Source organism: Leptonychotes weddellii, chromosome 7, assembly GCF_054177405.1.
Source record: "Leptonychotes weddellii isolate Sample4059 chromosome 7, ASM5417740v2, whole genome shotgun sequence".
NCBI lineage: Eukaryota > Metazoa > Chordata > Mammalia > Carnivora > Phocidae > Leptonychotes > Leptonychotes weddellii.
This window is the reverse complement of record NC_138375.1, coordinates 68,760,650-68,781,214: the sequence shown is the minus strand read 5'-3', so window position 1 is coordinate 68,781,214 and position 20,565 is coordinate 68,760,650. Positions and strand designations below refer to the sequence as shown.

At 40.1% G+C, this 20,565-nt stretch overlaps 1 protein-coding gene across 18 annotated transcripts in view; it reads left to right on the top strand.

Annotated features, from left to right (window-relative positions):
- The first annotated feature begins 588 nt into the window (after positions 1-588).
- The window catches only part of PAM (peptidylglycine alpha-amidating monooxygenase), a 276,720-nt gene continuing 256,743 nt past the window's right edge, over positions 589-20,565 (top strand). For 10 of the 18 annotated variants that reach the window (XM_006728295.3, XM_031040329.2, XM_006728294.3 and 7 more), the window contains exon 1: positions 589-756. The gene's annotated coding sequence lies outside the window, so the exon portion shown is untranslated. The remainder of the gene's footprint in view (positions 757-20,565) is intronic. The other 8 variants (XM_081826505.1, XM_031040370.2, XM_031040369.2 and 5 more) reach the window with 1 other exon arrangement.

Below are 20,565 nucleotides of genomic sequence, written 5' to 3'. Positions count from 1 at the left end.
AACTGCACCTTCTCCACAGGTTCAACCCCGGTGCCCGGTCTACCAGTTCCGTACACTCTCTTTGCGGGAGTTCCCAACCCCGGGCCGGAGCAGAGGGGTGGGGTCCTTGGTTCTCTCGGGAAATGTCCTCCCAGCCCCGCGCTGGGCGGGGGGAGGGTCGGACATTTTCCTCGGCCTCTTTCCCGGCAGCCGGCGTGGCCACCTAGCAGGGCCGCTTTTAGGGATACGGGACTCGGGCGGGGCAAAAGGAGACTTTCAGGCCCGGCCTTCACCCCCCTGCCCGGGCTCACGAGCGAGTTCCAGCTCTTGGCCACCTCCTGCCCGCACGTGAGTCCAAACACCCAGAACAAACGATCCAAGCAGGGAAACCCCGGGAAGCTGCGCGCGACCAGGAGGTGACTCTGCGGTACCTCGTTCCCAACCCCCGCGTCCCCCGCGCCCGAGGGGGGCAGGGGCGGAGCGCAGGCGGCGAGCGCGAGGCGGGCCCGGGGGCGGCCGGGAACGGCGGAGCCGCCCCGGGGGAGGGACTGACTGCTAGCTGTCCCCGGGAGAGGAGGGCGAGCGGCAGACCAGGCTGGGCCCCGCGCGCGCCGGGAGGAAGGAGCCCCCGCCGCCGCGGCCGTCGCGGCAGCCGCGTGCTTAGCTTGTCCCCGCCCAGGGAGCCGGAGCCTCTCAACTAACTCCGCCCGCCGCGCTCGGTGCTTCGCCGCCGGCAAGCGCCGGCTTCCGTCCCGGACTGTGGCCGCAGCCGCGCAGGTTGGTGCCGCCGCCGCCGCCGCCAGTGCGGCTGGGCGGGCAGGGCAAAGCTGGGGGTGGGAGCGCGGAGGGGGCTCGGGAAGTTGGGAAGATGCTGGGCGGGGGAGGGGATACTGCTACCTCAGCTCCCCGGCGCCCGAGGCGGTTGTTGATTTCCTCCCGGGCTGCGAGTCTCCGGGAATCCGGCGCCTCGGCCGGGGAGGGTCTCCGGCACTGAGCCTTCCTCGCCCTCCCCTACTCTCTCTCTGACCACCCCGCACCGCCACCACGACCTCGGCCGCTTCGTGAGGGCTCACCCCCCTCCTGTCTCTCTCACCTTCGCACTTCTTGCGCCCTCACCCAATCGGCACATTTGTTCATTCGCTCTTTCTGCCTCCAACTTGGGGAACTCTCGGTAGCCGTGAGAAAGCCTCCCTGGTTCCCAGCTTGCCTCTGAGGACTAGTTTCGGGGGCGGGGGAAGCTGGGGCCGCCGCACAGGGAGAGGGGCTGGAGCTGGGGAGCGACCTGGGGTGCTCGAGTATCGGCGGGAAAGCGGTGGAAGTGCCCTCTCTTCTCTCCGGTCCTTGCCCAGCGCTGCTCTCCTTCCTGCCGTTTTGCCAGCCAGACTGTGTAATACGCCCTCGAAGGGTGATCTGAGAGGCGGGATGGAGAATATCCACCACTTGGAGTTAAATCGGAATTTAAGTCTGGTTTCAGTCACCTTGCTACTTGTGTGGCCTTGGGACCCGACCCTTTGGGCACTATATTCGCGTCTGCAAAAGGTGCGTCCGCTCTGCCCACTGCTGAGGGTCGTTGTGAAGATCCAGTGGGATGACTTAGGGGTGTTATTCGACTTTGAGCCACGTCTCCCGTCTCGGGAAGCTGCCTGATGGCAGGTCCTGTGTTCTAGCCGGCTGAGTTCAGGTTCTTCGGCTGAGATGTAATTATGTCTCTACGTGATTTGGCTTGTAGCTTTGTTGGGATAAAAGGCTCGTGTTTCCGGATCTGGTCATTAGTGTTCAGAGCTGAAGTCGTTTCTTCCCCCATCGAGCCCAAAGTATCAAGCAAGCTATGGATCTTACGTATTTCTGTGGTCATAGAAATTCAAATAGTAAAAGATCGTTATTGGCCCCGTTCTTTGGGTAAATAACAATTGTGTGTGCTTCTGATGTTTGCCAATCTTTATGATCTCTTTTCCATCTTAACTGAAATTTAAATTTGCTTCTAATTTTAACAATTCAGGAAATAGACCTTCATTATAGTAAGTAAGTTCAGACATTTAGCTCGGAAAAGCGATATGTGCCCTATCGTTTGCAAATTTTCAGCTTAAAATCACGGCGCAAGAAGCATTGTTAGCACCATTCTAATTACTGTCTGAAAGAAAGCAAGTAAATGGCCTAAGCAGGTCAGCTTTAGACTTGGTATTAAATGGTTCCTGATTTAATAGACATTTCATAAGTTCCTGTATTGTACAATATATTGTGCTATGTGCTTTCAAAGATAAATAGACTATATTCCTTGTCCTAAAGAGGCTTCCAATCTAAATTAGAGAATAATATTTTTATATCATATTTTTATATGGACGTCAAATATATTCTAATGACTACATATGGCAAGTAGAATGATGTCAAGAATACATTATTAAAGGCCCACGAAGATCATTATTTAGTGAATCTACCTAATAGATTGGAATAAAAAGTTTAGCTAAGCAAGTGTTTTTTAAAATGAAATTCCAAATGCTACTTCATCAAATGGGAGGCATTCTTAGTAATAAAATAGTCTTTTTAGGATGTAAACTCAGAAGAGCATCCATACATGTATGATTTGGTAATCAAATGTTATAAACTATAGAAATTTCAATTCTAATTCAGCTTTCTTCAGTGAAGAAGTCAATTTATGGTGCCCATATACACTTTTTTCTCAACTCTTTGAGAAAGGAAATTATATTGTAATGCCTAGAAAAAAGTACAGAGATTGAATGTAATATTTTTAATAAGTTGAAACTTGAACACTTCAAGCCTGATAGGCCTGATTGACTCTGGAAATTTGACTGAAACAGTTACAAGATTCTTAGAGTATTTTTTTTTTTTTTAAAACCATTTAAAGAATTTTGGCTTGGCACAAAGGATGGGCAAGAATTCCATCTGGAAAAGACTGACCAGACTAGGCTGTATTTGGTGCAACATCAGTGACATCTCTGACTCTTTTCCTGCTCCTGGGAAGAATGTATCCATCTGCTGGATATATGTAGAATTTCTTAGGCTTTGCATACCCTGTCCTGGGCTCTGAGAGCTTTGAGTCAACTCAGTCAGTGAGGCAAGCCACGTTGAGGGGCATCCTGTGGGAAATGAAGTTAACTTTACGTTTGACCTTTTTGCTTAGTACCTTTGTTTTTGTACATGTGAATTGAGATTAAAGATCTGTCACTGCCCTGGAAACTGTGTGGTTTGGTAAATAGTCATCAGTCTCAAGCCAGAAACCTTCTTATGTAAGGACTTTTTCACCCTTTTAACTCCTTTAACCAGTAAAAGCTAATTGTTAAAACTATATAAAAATAGCTTTTAAAAAAAGGCTCTGAATAAATTTGTTGGTGGTGTCATGTGCTCCCAAGTCTCCTGGGAGAAGTTTTGCTCCTCTTTATCTCCTACAATTTACTATACTTGTGTAGAGAATAAGACCTTCATTTTACCCAGGGTTGGACAGCTAGTTAGTGGCCGGAGTAGAACTATAATTCAGATTGCCTGAATAACTACTCAAGTAGTTATTCTAGTTTCTTGGGGGCAGGGGATGACATTTCAAGGGTCCAATTTTTAAAAATTAAAAAACAAAACAAAACTATACATCACCCCCCCCCAATATTTTGAATTAGCCATTCCTCAGCTAATGTTTGTTTAATTTATTGAATCAACAGTGTTTATTGAACTTCTATGTGTTGGACCTTTTCCTAGGCACTGGCATACAAAATAGTCATAGTCACTCTCTTATGACCTTAAAAGTCTGGGAAGGGATCCAGACTTAAACAGAAAATTATAATCTCATGTCATTCATGCCATGATAGAGGTATTGCAGAGAACTACAGAAGATGGGATGGTGGGGGGCCTTGGTTGGTGGGTGTCCTACAGTGCATCACCTCATTGTAACTGGGGTTGGTGGTGGTCAGGGAAAACTTCCCATGAATACAACAAGACCTGAAGAATGAGTGATAGTTAGCAGCTGCAGAAGTTGGGGATATTGAGGAATGTTCCAGACCAAGGGGAACAGAGCATGATGCATTATAATGGAAATCAGGTAGATAATATAAAAGAATAAACAAATGAGAGTAGGAATGAGGGGTATGGAACATTGAGAACCCAGGCTTTGTTTAAAGGGAACAGTGATACTCAGTTCCAGCCAAGTGTTGTCAGGTTGGGATGCAGGCCATGCCCTGGTTTTTTAAGAAAAGCTTACTCTCTAGTGTAAGAGATTTGGGTATTCTAAACTCTGGGCTCCCCTTCTGTAATGCAGATCATTAAGCCTATAGGTATCCCTTACCCTGTTTGCATCATACTGTGGGAGCTGGGCTTCAAAGAGCTGATAGAACTATGTTAATACTTCTGCTACTGCTAGTTCTGTGAGTAGTGTAGCCCTTTGTCCATACTTAGATAACTCATGTCTTCTCCCAGCATCCATGAAACTGTGGCATGCTTATTTGTTAGCTTGCAAGTAGGGCAAAATCTGAGATCCTTTACAATTCTTTAAAGCCACTAGCTACATTGCTTACATTTTAATTTTAATTAATTAAAATAAATAATGCTAATTCCTCAGTCACACTAGCCACATTTTAAGTGTTTAATAGCCGTATATGGGTAGTGGCTACTGTTGTGGGAAGAGCTGATGCAGAACATTTCCATCATTGCAGAAAGTTCTATCAGGTGTTGCTTCAGATTTTTTTGTGTGTGTGTGTTCTTGGGTGAGTAGAGGCAAGAAGTTGTTTATTTTGACAGCATAAAAATGATACTTGTTTTTTTGTGAGGTTCATGGAGTTCCTTTATACAAAGGGAATATTTCAGTTTGGATAATCAATACAGTATTTAGTTCAGGCGTCTTGGGAAAATAAAAGAAAATTATCTGCAGTGTCAGTTTGGAGACTGGACAGACTAGGGCCGTGTGGCAATAGAAATTCTCCATATATGTGGCATTTCTCAATATCACATGGAGATTAGGATCTGTGCCCAAAGGAGCTTGAACTTCTGAACGCTGTCTTCAGCTTCATCTACCAGCCATGCTTAACGCGGAAGGACGAGAGCTGCACACTTGCAGGGAGGTTCTGGAGCTGAGCCAGTCCACCAGCACCCAGGCAGCGCCTGCTGAACCCGGCTGTGCCGCCTGAGCTCACATAGAGGGTTAGAGGACAGGAACAAGATTTCCCAACGGTTCAGGGAATTTAAGAGGAACAGCTTTGAGAAAAGAGGGAGCTAGACTCAAAAAGAAAAAAAAAAAAAAAGTAGTACTTTACAGTGCAACTTTAAATGACACAGCGGGAGGAATACCAGGAGACAATAAAAACAGCAGATGCCCTCCGCTATCAAAGGGGGAAGTTCATTTTGAGGAGGTCATGGACCACAAGTACTGGGACGTGAAAGTGCCTACAGCAGCTGCAGCCACAAAGGACAGTGTTTTTTACCTGCACCGAGTGTGCAGTTGACTGCTAGCCACGTAGGAACAACGTGAGCAAAACAAGGGATGGTGGTAGAAATCTTAAAACGTGAAGGCGAGGGCCCTTATGGAAGAACCGTATCACCACCTGCTATTTCCCTGGATCAAAATGCCCTGTGAAACATTTCCGATACGGGGAATTTCATCTACCTATGCCAGAAGAAATGCGCTTTAAAATAGTACCTATTCCTAGTGTAATATAATTGTACTTATATGAAGACCAATTCAAATTTTTAAAAACTTGAGTTTTAGAATGTTTTTGTGTTTTTTTTTTTTAAAGATTGTATTTATTTATTTGACAGAGCGAGACACAGCGAGAGAGGGAACACAAGCAGGGGGAGTGGCAGAGGGAGAAGCAGGCTCCCCACGGAGCAGGGAGCCCGACGCGGGGCTTGATCCCAGGACCCTAGGATCATGACCTGAGCCGAAGGCAGACGCTTAAGGACTGAGCCACCCAGGCGCCCCGAGTTTTAGAATGTTTTAAAAATTGAATTTATTATTTGCAAGTGCTTACATACCTAACCCAAGAATGTGCTATTAGAACTCTTTCAAAGAAAACTTTATGAAGAGACATGTTAATTTTGAAGTAGCATGCGGATTGGATGATTGTTTGCATATAACTGGAGAGCTTCTGTACTGTTTAAAGAAAATTTGTGTAGGCTAGACATATGTCTCTTGTTTACGCTACTAAATACATTGACAAACCCTTATTTTCACAGACACTCTTCAAATTTTATAAAGTGAACTTTGGGAGAGCCAGGTCATTTGCTATTAGGGTTTGTACCAAAGTAGAGTCCCTTGCATAAATTTCCCACTCGGTGAGATTTTACTCAATTTGGTGTTTCAGTGTTACTTTGCTAAATGTCTTTTTTTTTTTTTTTTTAAATTGTGAATTTTGAAATCTTAATTCTGTAGGGATGGAAAAGGTTGGTTATCCTCCTTGCATTCTCCCTGCCCCTCCCCGCCTATATTTCTTACTGTCAGTTTAGTTAGCATGCTTTCATTTTCCCCTTTCTGTTTTGTTTGCCACAGTTCTTACCCACGCTTCAGGCTTGCATTTCCTTGTGCCTCCATTCTCTTCATATAAACGGCATGAAATTGGAAATAATCATTGTCTGTTGTATTTCTGAAGATCAGAATTCTCACCAGTTTCATGCTGTCCTTTCTCAGGCAGGGTGTGGTAAATCCTCTTTGGAAAATTGGCTCCAGTAAAACTATGCAGTTGAAACTGTTGTGCCCGGCTCAGAAACAAACCCAGGAGATTTGCTGTTTATAGCATGAGTCACTGATGGGTTCACATGAAGGGAGATGATACTAGGTTGCTTTTCATGCACGTCAGTGTTTACATCTTATTTTAAAAGAAGCCTCAAATAAATATAAACTAATAAGTTCTTCCTTTCCCTCAGAGAATTTAGAATTACATGGATTTTAGCTTTAGGTGATTAAAACAACAACAGTTGAGGGTTACAAATTTGGCCTTGTCCTTTAACCCTGGATTTCCTGTGGTGTTAAAAAATTTTTAGTGTGTACAGTTCCCGAAGTCATACATGAGTGACTTTAATCAGGAGCACAAGTGGGTTCTTTCTATTATATGCCATTTCCTCCATGGCCTTGCCTCACTTAGCTATTACTGTATGCCTAATCGACCACAGTAAAATGTCTTTAAAACATTTTCCAGGGGGCTAAGGACTTTTTGGAGAATTTTTATAAAAGAAAATACCAAGAAGGAAAGTTTGAATAGTTTCTTTGCAGAGGCAAATGTTTCCAGAGAGACTGATGAGTCAAGGAGTCCTTAATAGGATCTGTAGATGTAACCTTTCACCTAGTTACGGTCATTACCTAAGTCATAACTATGTAGTTTTAGCAAATTGTTTGAACTGGTTCTTGTCTAGTTCCTTAATGAAATAGGCTCTCATGGTCCCATTCTTTCCTAGTCTGTAGCAGTGCTGTATCAAAGTTTGCATTGCCCTAGGCTTCTCCTGGTTCCTTCTGTTTAAATGGCAGTTTATCATATTGTAGATTTTCACTAGTATCTTTGTCTTTAGCTCTTCTTCCGTATTTGCGGGAAGTTTTTATATGTGTATCTGATACTGGCTTCTAGCTCTTTGGTTCTTGACAAGGTGCCTTCTTTCACTCACTCAACAAATATTTATTCAGTGCCAGCCACGTACCAAGCACTATTCTTGACCCTAGAGATTCGATAGTGCGCAGGTATTCGTGATCTGTGCTACCATAGAGCGAAGAGTCCAAGATGAAGACAATCATTAATTTTTAAAAACCCACAACAACTAATAATTACATAATTACAAATAGAGGTAAATGCTCTGAATAGAGCAGCACAGTTTTGTGGGCTTGTGTAACAGGAACCCGAGGAAGGACACTTGGTTGATATCTGAAGCATGAGGTGGAGAATTTGAGAGAGGGTGGAGAGAAGAATGGTCCAGACAGCAGAGGGAGAATGTTTTAGGTAGGGGCTAGTGACTCCATGAGATTTGTGTTTTGTTAAAATCATCTGCGGGGGAATGAATTGGAGGAGGACACAGGGTGGCAGTGGGGAGAAGTTGGGTGGCCGCTGCATTAATTCAAGTAGCAACAACAGTGTCCCAGGCCTGTTGTGTATACTGGTAGTGAAGTGGCAGGGAGGATGGATTACAAAAGTGTTTTAGAGGATATCATCAACTTTATTTGGGAATAAGCTTCTTTTATTCATTCAACAAATATTTAGTGAGTCCCTACCTTATGCCAAGATTTGTGCCGGCTCTGGGAATGCAACTGTGAATAAGACCTGCAAGATCCCTATACTTGCAGAGTTTATGTATTAATGAGAGTAATGGCTAATCAGTAAGTAAAATAAATATAATTTCAGGTAATAATAAGTCTTATAAAGAAAAATGAAGCCATGTAAGGGAATGGAGAATGACTGGGGATTGTCTTCTTATACAGAGTGATCAAGAAAGACCTTTCTGAAGAGGTAGCATTTGAACAAAGACCCAGATGAAGTAGGGGAGCTAACTATGCAGAAATCCTCTACCAAGCGGAGGGAACAAGTACAAGGTCTCGAGGCTGGTGCAAGGACCCTCCCACCCTCACAGAATACCAAGAAGACCAGTTTGTCTAGAAATACAGGAGGGAGGGAAGAAAGGCAGCTGTCAAGGAGGTCGTGGTAGAAGTTGAAACTTGAAGCATCTAGATAGATTCATTATATTCTCTTTAGTCATGACCACTTTTTCAAAGCCATGCACTGTACCAGTCACAGTCCCAGATTGCTTTGCCACTAAACTGTTGTTAAGAATGCTTCTGGGACAGCTGCCTTTATCACATCACACCCTGGCTAAAAGCCAGACAGTGGTAACTGCTTGTCCATCATGTCAATGATAATCCTTCGATTGGCTGAGTGGAAGGGCCCCTTTCTCATTTTAGCCGCATTTTCCATTACAGTGCTCTCTGGACTTCTCCATTTAGTCTCTTGAAGGGCTTTCTCCAGTGTTCGTAGGCCTTACACATAATTTATTGTTGTTCTTGGTGTTAACATCTACTCACCATGGCCCTTCTTTCCTCTTGTTAGTCTGTTTCCATCTCTTCCTTCAAGACCAGGTTCACAAGTTAGCAGTTACCTTTTCTACCAGTTTTTTTCCTGATTTACTCCATCTTTCCTGGATCACTGAGCCCCTCAGCCACCTCAGTCTGTATGATACTATTTTTTCCTTTCTTCCTTGAGTCATTGGAAGAGGCACTACTTTAAAGTGCTACTGTTGTTCAAGTTAAAATATTTATGATTATGTTCTTTCTTCCTAGAAAAGATTGGGCACCAATACGACTCTGCCATGTGCATATATGAGTTTGGCCAAAACGTTCAACCCTGTGAGGTTCAGGTTCCTTGTAAATTAAGATGAAGATAAGCCTCCCTAATTCACTCACAGTGTGGTTGTGAGGAGTAAATGAAGTAAGACACAGGAAATGTGTTTTAAACAAATGTGTCATTATTTTAAATATTTCAGATGGGCGTATTTCATTTCGTCATCTAAATTGCAAGTTTTTCACACCATTTCCCACTGTGGAATCTCCTGTGCTACAAGAGTTGTGTGAGGCTTCTTGTGCTTCTAGCCACACTACCCAAGCTTGGGACAACTCAACTCAGTCCATTGCCTGTATAATAGTTTCCTGGGACTGCTGTAACAAAATACATAAACTGAGTGGCTTAGAACAACAGAAATACATTGTTTCATGGTTCTGGAGGCTCTGAGATCAGTGTGCTGGCAGGTTGATTCCCTCTGAGGGCCATGAGGGAGCATCTGTCCCATTCCTCTCTCCTCGTGTCTGGTAGCCCCTGGCGTTCCTTTGCTTGTGGATGGAATTCTCTTTGTGTCTTCACATCACCTATCCTCTGTGTCACTGTGTCCAAGTTTCCCCTTTTTATAAGGGCACAATCATTGGATTACAGGACACCCTAATGTCCTAACCTTAACTTGATCACTTGCAAAGATCCTGTTTCCAAATAAAATTACATCCACAGGTACTAGAAGTTAAGACTTTAACATCTTTTTAGGGGATACAGTTCAATTCATACCAGCGTGATTCAATACATATTAAGAAATGGCAATCACAAACATCATGATTTAGGTGTGTATTACTAGAATGACTCATAGAGGAGGTGGGTTAGGTCTGTAAGAGCTAATCTGTATGACATAGGGCAAAATCAATGAAATACCTGGTCAAAGTTACATGTGAAATTCTGAATGTACATATATACTTACTTTAGAATTCTGCAAGGCCTGTTAATTTCCAATTAGTATAAATTAGAACAGAGAGGTCCAGACGAAAGAAGGAACAAAAGAACCCAGGCACTTTTCTTTTTAATAGTACATTCTTTTTCTTTTAATCGTACATTCAGGTATTGTACCGATGTGATGGAAAAAGTATATAATCCTTGTACTTACTCATATAATCTTTATGTAGACTCTTTTTGTGTGTGAAAAGTTTTATCGTTTCAGTTTTTTTTTTTAAAGATTTATTTATTTATTTATTTATTTGACAGAGAGACAGAGAGAGAGGGAACACAGCAGAGGGAGTGGGAGAGGGAGAAGCAGGCTTCCCGCCGAGGAGGGAGCCCGATGCAGGGCTCCATCCCAGGACCCTGGGATCATGACCTGAGCCGAAGGCAGACGCTTAATGACTGAGCCACCCAGGCGCCCCATCGTTTCAATTGTTATTTTTTGACCCAGCATGCTTCCTTTGACTTTCTGGAAGGACTACATGTGGTTCTGTGACACAGACTGACCACTCTCTGCTAATTGCCCAGAAGGGTCTGTGGTTTTTATCTTATTAGATGCCTCAGCCCTGGCTGATTAAAAACTCACTCTTCTCTTCGACTTAAAAATCTCATATATTTGTTTTTCTCACCAGTTTCTTTTTTGGTTTGCTTTTATTTATTTATTTATTTTTTGATAGTACAAGAAGAGTTTGATACATGTCTACCTGTTGATGTTGGAGAACACCTAAGTGGTACTCTTTTAGAGTTTTATCAGATTTGGCATTAAGGTGTTCCATTTTATGCATTAATCTTCATATGGCCTTTTCTGGTGTTCAGGACAGCCTTTGTTTTAGGGACATTGAGGCAACGTACCTGAAACTGTGGTGGTATTTTCTTGTGTACCTGGTTAACCAATTTAAAAGCCTAACCATTTTTTATTTTCTAATAGACTAGCATGTAGATCACATCCAAGAAGACTGTTGTAGGAAGCCATTCAGATTTAGTGAATAGAAATTGAATACTTGACCTTTACCTACAAAAGTGGCTATTTTTCAGTACACCAGAAGACTTTTCTTCGCAAAGCTCTTACATTCCAAATAATTATGTGATAGAGAAACTCGGTTTTAACTGTTGCATTTTAATTAACTTGTTTCACTATTATTGCTGCATTGAGATTTTCACTAAAGGAAAAACAGACATCGGTTATTTCTTACAGTTTTTGTAAAACTTTTTTAAAGAAAAAGGCAAACGATGAATTTCAGATTTCACTGTTATTGTAGAAATAAATTTCCTCCTGGTATCCAATCAAGTAGATGTTACCAGGAGAAAAAAAATGTTTGATCTTAATCTTCAAAATCTAATAGAATACCTTCTTCCTAAAGCTAGAAAAGATTGAAAAATCGTATGAGAAGGATAAAATAATTGCAGAAGATTAAATTTATTGCTACCTTAATCTTCATCATCTGGAAATTTTGATTTTTCCTTGTTCATAAGTAAAGTTTTTGACATATATTTTCCTTCCTAAACATAAATACTAGAAGGTCAAAACAGTGACTAAAGTGATAACATCAACCAAAAATGTGTTGAAGAGAGAACATGTTGGATAGAAAATTTCATGGGTTGAGGACTGGGGCAGGTAGGGCAGGACATTTTAAAGAAGTGTATTTGTTTCTGGAGTTAGGAAACACCTTGTTTCTGGTCATTTTATTTTGTTTTTAAAAAATTTTTTGCTGGGGGCGCCTGGGTGGCTCAGTCAGTTAAGTGTCTGCCTTTAGTTCAGGTCATGATCCCAGAGTTCCGGGATCGAGCCCCGCATTGGGGTCCTTGTTCAGTGGAGAGCCTGCTTCTCCCTCTGTCCTTCACCCTGCTCATGCTGTCTTGCTCTCTCTCTTGCTCTCTCAAATAAATAAATAAAATCTTTAAAAAAATTTTTTTTGCTACTTTTGTTTTTGCAATTTTCCATTGTCATTTCAATTTAAAAATACTTATATGTATATTCTTTCTCTTTAAAGTATGAGCTTTAAGCCATATCTGGGACCATCTGGTGTTTCATGTACTCTCAGCATCCAGTAGAGATATTTGACCCAAGGGGTGCTTAGTCACCAGGTTGTAGGGCCATCATTCCAGAGCATCCTCAACTTCACTGATACCCGTTGTCTCATTTAATGAATTCTCTACATTAGAAAACAACAGTTTTTTGTTTGTTTGTTTTGAGGTGGTTAAGAGGATGGACTTGGGAGTCACAATGCCTTATGTTCAGACCCCAGGTCTGACATTTCCCAGGCATGTGACTTCAGACAAATGACTTCTCTATGCCTCAGTTTCCTAATTTCTGAAATGAAATAATAATAATAACAATAACAACAACAATGATTCTCAAGTAGCCCTTGTGATATTGATTGTTTGCCACATACTGTTCTAAACATGTCACATATTTTTAACACATTTAATTCTCACAGCAACCTTGTGAGATGGGATAGTTATTACCTCCAGTAAGGATAATGAAGTACACAGAGGTCAAAGTGATTTGCCCCAGGTCACATAGATATTAAGTGGTGGGGCCAGTATTTGAATCCAGGGATCCTGGCTTGGGGGCCCGCGTCGCTGTGGAACAAACGAGATACTCCTGTATGCACTTAGTGTGGAGTCAGGCACACCATAGCACTGATCTGTTCTCACAGCTCCTGCTCTTGTTCCCACTACCACTGCTCTCCATGGTGCCTGCTCAGATTCATACCTGACTACATTAATAATCATTCTCCCAAACACTCGGTAGACTCAGAAAAATGGCTTTAATAGTGGCTTTCTCTGTTACTTTTATTTTGTCCTTTCTTGGTTATTTGCAAGGCATTCATTCTCAAAAGAGTTTGTATTTGTTTTTAAACCTAATATTTTAGCATGTCCATAGAATAAAAGCATTTTTTACAGTGGAACCATTTGAAGATTGAGGCTATACAGGGAAAAAAAAAAAGTCACAGAGTTTTGCTTAAGCTTTTGGGAGTTATAAACTCTTGATAGCCATTGTAGATTCTCTTCAAAGAAGTTAGGCCCTGTAGCCATTTACAACCTTTATATTTCAGTATAATGTATACTTGATTGGGGGGGTGGGTAGTGGAGTAAAGATCTGAGGGTAGTTGGGAACTAAATCTCCTAATAATCTTTATTTATTCCATTTCCAAAAATTATAATTCTGTTATAATCATTTAGGATGCCTTTTCTTTTATTTTCTTAAGTAATCTCTACCCCCAACGTGGGGCTCAGACTCACGATTCCAAGATCAAGAGTTGCATGCTCTCCCAACTGAGCCAGCCAGGTGCCCCAAGGATGCCTTTTAAAAATGAAAATAAAACCTGTTTGCCAGTTGGGAATGAAATTGAAGATTTTTGTTTTTAGTGCTATATTCTAAGCAGGGGAAACATAGAAAATGGCAAGAAAGTAGTTTTAATTTTTTTAAAGTATAACCCTTTCTGGGGTTTAAGCTCATCAATTTTGTGATGTTAACCAAACCTTTTTTTATCTGTACAAAAAACTTGGTGGTGATGATGATTTTGGCTCCTTCCCACAAGCACTGTGTACTTAGGCCTAGTGGCTTAGTCTAGAGTTTTCAACTGCAGGAATACAAAGGGAGGAAAGACTGGGGGAGGGATCCTGGAGAGTCCCGAGAAGAAGAGGAAATTGATGTTTACACTGCTGTTGGCTAGAATTTTGAAGACTTTCAAAAATAAAGTTGTACTGTATGTCCCAAATTTTGTAGAAAGAAGACTAAAGCCAACTGGAAAATGCATTCTGGGAAGGTTTATGACCTGAGTGGCTCGGAGGCCCCTTCAGAGGCCGTGGTTCACTTAGAAGGTCTGTGGCTGGGTTTCGAAGAAGAAATGTTTATGTGTTCTCATTCTGGTAAACTATGGACATAAGTATCAGAAAACCAGCTTCCTGGCATTAAACATTTTGGTCGGGTGTTGGCTCAGCCTTTTACCAGCTATGTGACCTTGGACAAATCACCGAACCTCTCAGTGCCTCAGCTTTATCATCTTTAAAACAGAGATATGTTGGTACCTATTAACGTATAGTGTAATGGTTGTAATTATTTGTTGAGGTGATGGTGTATATAAAATGTTATGTGCATATAAAATGCATACAAAATGCCTGGCACATGGTTAACTGCTTAGTAAATACTAGCTATTATTATTATTATTATTATTTATTATTATTATTATGTTGTATCCCTTACCTAGTGTACCTCTCATGCTTGCTTGCTTTTTTTTTTTTTTTTTAATTTTTAAGATTTTATTTATTCATTCAAGACACAGAGAGAGAGAGAGAGCACGAGCAGGGGGAGAGGCAGAGGGAGAAGCAGGCTCCCCGCTGAGCCAGGAGCTGGACATGGGGCTCGATCCCAGGACCCTGGGATCATGACCCGAGCCGAAGGCAGATGCTTAACCATCTGAGCCACCCAGGCGCCCCTCATGCTTGCTTTCTATGACCTTGCAATGCAAACCATTATCCCTACTTTACAGAAGAGAAAATCGAAGCTCACCAAGGTGAAGAGTTTTGTTCTGAATGTGAAGTCACATGAAAGTGGTCTTTCATTTGCCATCCTTTTCATCCTGATGGTTGTGGTCTGCTGTTGCCCATCAATACCAAGCTTGTGAGAGAGAGCAGAAGGGGACTGTGATTGTTTTTTTCTCAAAATTATGTGCTAGGTGGTTTGTGGAATTTACAAGAAACAGCATTCTCAAACTTGTGAAATACAAAAGCCTCTTTCAGAGGAAAACATTCTTCCAGTTTGACTTAATTATGTTTGTCATAATATTATGTAAATATACCCCAGCATGGAATAAATGTCTTAGGTTATAGCATTTATACAGTTATACAATAAAGCAAATTTACAAATTAAATGCCAACAAACTCCAAAACCAATAAAATTCAAGTGATGACATTAATTCATGTGACAGATGTGTTATTCTCCTGAAAGTAAACTGTCAATTTTGGGTTTATCCATACTCAAGATGGATTTTATATTTAATCTATGTCTGCCTTTTGATTTAATACTATTAATGTATCATAAACCTTTGAATATCTACAGTTTCATGTGTTCCAGCTCAAAAAACAATGTCTTTTTAAATGAATGTTTTATGATTTGGTAGTAATTTCAAGATGTTGTTTGACAGTTCAGATTCCTAGGACTTCAGGAATACCAGTTTTCATGGGTGTTACTTGACAAACTTGAAAAGCTGTTTTCTTCCCTTCAGAATCAGTATTTAAGTGTAGCCTTCACCCTAGTCCTGGCACTGAGGTTAGGCCTGGAGTCAGACTTCCTGGGTTCACATTGCTGCAGTGTTTTTTACATAAAACTTGAGGTGAATTTTACATTTCTTTGTGATAAACTAAAATTCCTGGGTCAGCTGCTATGAAGATACACATATTTTGCTTTTTATTGTACTTGACTGCCATTTACAGTGACAGCGTAGAAGAGAGCCCAGTTTCCTGTATCCCAAATCGGGAGACAACAGGCACTTTCTGTAAAGGGCCAAATGAGGTAAATGTCTCAGGCTCTGCAGGGCCACATGCAATCTCTGTTGCACCTTGCTTAACTCTGCTGTTATTTGTGGACACTGAGGTTAAACTTCATATGATTTTCACGTCACATAATTTTTTCCCAACAATGGAAAAATGCAGAAAACATTCATTTCTAGCTTGCAGACCATGCAAAAATGGGCGGCAGGGCATCTGACTTGAGAGCCTAGTTTGTCCAGGCCTGCCCTAAATGACATTTGATAGAGTAAAAAGCTATCTCTCTTTTCCTTTTATTTTTGGAGGCTGTGGAGTGTGGTGATTAACACAGCAGCTCTGAACTGAGACTGCTTGCCCTTGGAATATGACCTTTTGGTTGACTCAGTTTCCTCATCTGAAAAATAGGGGCATTTTTTTCTTTGTCCCTACCTGCAGGAGATGAAATAGGAAACTAGACATACAACATGTAACAGGGTACATGGTCTGTAGCTTTTAGCTCTTGTTATTTCTTTAATTACTGCTGAGGTCATACAGTTTTTCATGTCCTTATTGGCCATTTTAGTATTTTATTTGTTCTTTTATGACTTCTACAGTCATATTTATTATTTTTATATTTTGATGAAATACTTTATATATTAAGGTTATCAACCCACTGTCAGATACTTAGTGAATTAATTTGTTTGTTTGTTTGCCTTCTGGCTTCGTAGTGGTGGGTTTTTTAAAAAAACAAAGTGATCTTCAGTTTTATGTATTTCAGTTATTGAAGAAATTATTTCAATTATTTCAGTTATTGAAGATAAATTCAATATGTTTATCTTCTCCATTGTTTTATTTTTATAAAAATATTCTCACACTAAGGTCAGATAATATTTGCCTATATTTTTATGCTGGTTGTCTTGTAATTTCACATCTTAACTATTTAATTCTGGAATTAAATTTTATGTATGTCATGATATAAGCATCTAAGTGTATATTTTTATATAGGTTTTTACAAATTAGTTCCACATCATTAATTGAGTCGTTCTTTCCTTCCCACTCATTTCAAGTGCCATTTTTATCAGACTCTAGTTAATTTGGTTGAATGGAATTGGGCCTGAAAAACATTTTTTTTTTTTTTAAAGATTTTATTTATTTATTTGACAGGGAGAGACAGCGAGAGAAGGAACACAAGCAGGGGGAGCGGGAGAGGGAGAAGCAGGCTTCCTGCTGAGCAGGGAGCCTGATGTGGGGCTCGATCCCAGGACCCTGGGATCATGACCTGAGCCAAAGGCAGACGCTTAACGACTGAGCCACCCAGGTGCCCCCTGAAAAACATTTTTTAAGGGCATCAGGCTGGCTCAGTGGGTAGGGCGCGTAACTCTTGATCTTGGGGTTATGACTTTGAGCCCCATGTTGGGTGTAGAGATTACTTAAAAATAAAGTCTTTTAAAAAATTTGTTTTTAAACGAGGCTGTCAATATGACACTGTTCTCTGGTCTTCAGTATTAGTAATTTGGTGCAATATGAAGCATTTTATATTACTTTAAGAATTTTTATCTACCTTTTAATTGTGGTAAAAAACACAACACAAAGTTTATCATCTTAACCATTTTTAAGTGTGTAGTTCAGTAGTGTTAAGTATATTCACATATTGTGTAACAGATCTCCAGAACTTTTTCATCTTACTAAACAGAAGCTCTGTACCCATTAGAGAACAACTTTTCATTTTCTCCTCCTCTTGCTCTGGTGACCATCATTCTACTTTATGTTTCTATGATTTTGACACTTCAGATAACTCATATACATGGAATCACACTTTTTGTGTTGTCTTTTTGTGACTGACTTGTTTAACTTTGCATGGTATCCTGTCTTTAGAACTTCTTAACATTTTTTTCCTTTTTTTTTTTTTTTGTATCTTGCTAATTCTGGGTGAGATTGAAATGTTTTAAAATCTAGTCTCTGATCTGGTGGGATTATGGATGTCCTTTATGTCTTGTAGCTTTCAGATTTATCTTAAAGAGCATGCATACGTTTTGTAGGAAAACATTGCTGCAAGAATTCTGTTGGACATTGAGGCTGTTTCTGCTGATCTCTTGTGGTAGGATCCCTCTTCTGGCTCATTGATAGAGCAGTTGCTTACCAGGTCTTTTCTCTGTACCAAGCAGAGTACCAAATCTAATCATCCCCTGTTATCAAAATTTAGTTTGGTCTAATATATCATTTTTATCAAATACTTAATTATTACAGCTTATTGCTATGATTGGACACATAGTTATTCCAACTTGTGAAAAATAATTGTGATCTGCTAGAGCAGGAATTTTCAGCAGACTGGAATTAATAAGAAAAAGCAAAGCAATAATTAGGACAAAACATTTTTTAAGACGGGCAAAACACATAAAAACCCATGAAGAGTTTTAAACCTATCCTTTTATGTGTCCAGTTTGCCATTATATGAAAAAAAATCAGTGAACACATTAGCTACATAGCTTTGAAAAATATACCATTTTTAAAAAATTAAAACATACAAATTCATTGTATAACATTAAGAAACTGAACACAAACTAAAAGTGAAAAAAATCAGCAAGAGTCAACTACTGTTAACATATAAGTAGCTATCCTTACAAATATGTGTGTTGATAGATATAGAATAGAATCATACTGTGCCTGTGGTTTTGTAACCTCTTATCTGTTTATCATTCTTTGTATTCTGATCTAACTTCTGGATCCATGTCTGTTGCCCCTTTTTCTTCCTTTCAAGTGATCTGGTAAAAATGACCTAAGTTATCTTCTTGTTTTTTTTTTTCTTTTTCAATAATTTATTTTATTCTCTCCCCATCCACCACCTTTAGCGTTTTTGGTTTGGTGTGGTATGGTTAAAATTATTTAGTCTAGTTACCATCCTTTCCATACAGGTATCCATTTCGCCTGCCTCTTACCACCCCTGTCCCCTCTGGCACACATTTGTTCTCTGCATCTATGACTTGGTTTATGTTTTCTTATGTTTGTTCATTTGTTTTGTTTTTAGAGGTTCGACATATTAGTGAAATCACATGATATTTGTCTTTGTCTGATTTATTTCACTTTGCATGATACCTTCAAGGCCCATCCATGTTGTTGCAAATGGCAAGATTTCACTCTTTTTTATGACTGAGTGGTATTCCATTATGTATATATACTACATCTTCTTTATCCATTTATCCATCTGTGGACTTTTAGGTTGTTTCCATTCTTGGCTATTGTAAATAATGCTGCAGTGACCATAGGGGTACGTATATCTTTTTGAATCAGCATTTCTGTGTTTTTTGGATAAATATCCAGAAGTGGAATAGCTGGATTATATGGTAGTTCTGTTATTAATTTTTTGAAGAATCACCATACTGGTTTCCACAGTGGCTGTACCAATTTAGATTCCCACCAACCATGCATAAGAGTTCCCTTTTCTCCACATCTTCGCCAACACTTGTTATTTCTTGTCTTTTTTATAATAACCATTCTAACTGGTGTGAGGTGATGTCCATTGTGGTTTTGGTTTGCATTTCCATAATAATTAGTGATGCTGAATATCTTTTCATGTGTCTATTGGCCATTTGTATGACTTCTTTGGAAAAATGTCTATTCAGATCTTCTGTGCATTTTAAAATCAGGTTGTTTGTTTTTTTTGTTGTTGAGTTGTGTGAGTCCTTTATATGTTTTGGATATTAATCTCTTTGTTGGATATACGACTTGCAAACATCTCCCATTTAGTTGGTTACCGTTTCATGTTGATGATGGTTTCTTTTGGTGTGCCGAAACTTGTTAGTTTGCTGTAAGCCCATTTGTTTATTTTTGCTTTTGTTTCCCTTGCCTTTGGAGTCAGGTCTACAGGAATATTACTAAGACTGATGTCGAGGAGCTTACCAGCACATTTTCTATATAGAGAAAACCCAAAGACTCCACCATATAGCTGTTAGAACTAATAAACGAATTCAGTAAAGTCGCAGGATACAAAATCAACATATAGAAATCTGGTATTTCTATACAATAATAACAAATTATCAGAAAGAGAAATTAACACTTACAATTGATGCATTTACAATTACATCAAAAAGAGTAAAATACATAGGAATAAATTTAACCAGGGAGGTGACAGACCTCTACTCTGAAAACTGTGTAACACTGATGAAAGAACTTGAAGAAGACACAAATAAATGGAAAGATATTTTGTGTTCATGGGTTGGAAGAATCAGTATTATTGAAATATCCATACTACCCAAAGCAATCTGCAGATTAAATGTAACCCTTATCAAAATTCCAAAGGCATTTTTCACAGAAGTAGAACAAATAATTCTAAAATTTGCATAGAACCACAAATTATCATAATGAGAAAGAAGAGCAAAACTAGAGGTACCATGCTCCCTGATTTCAGACTACACTATAGAGCTATAGTAGTCGAGACAGCGTGGTATTGGCATAAAAACAGACATATACGTCAGTGGAACAGAATCGAGAGCCTAGAAGGAAACTCACACATACATGAACAGTTTATGACAAAGGAGCCAAGAACATGCGATCGAGAAAGGACAGCCCCTTCATAAATGGTATCGGGAAACTGTACAGCTAGCTACATGCCAAAGAATGAAACTAAACCGCTATCTCACATCCTACACAAAAACTAACTTGAAATGGATTCGAGTTGAATATAAGACCTGAAACCATAAAATTCCCTTCAGTTTTTTAATCAACCTGGTTGAGTGAGAGAGCGTGTGGGTGTGTGTATGTGTGTATGTGTGTGATGTATAATTGTAAGTTGATCCCTTCCCCAGTTTTCTTAAAATAATTTAGAAAACAATCTATTTCTTCTCCATTGATTTGTGATTTTTCATTTATCATATGTGAATACAGAACATTACTT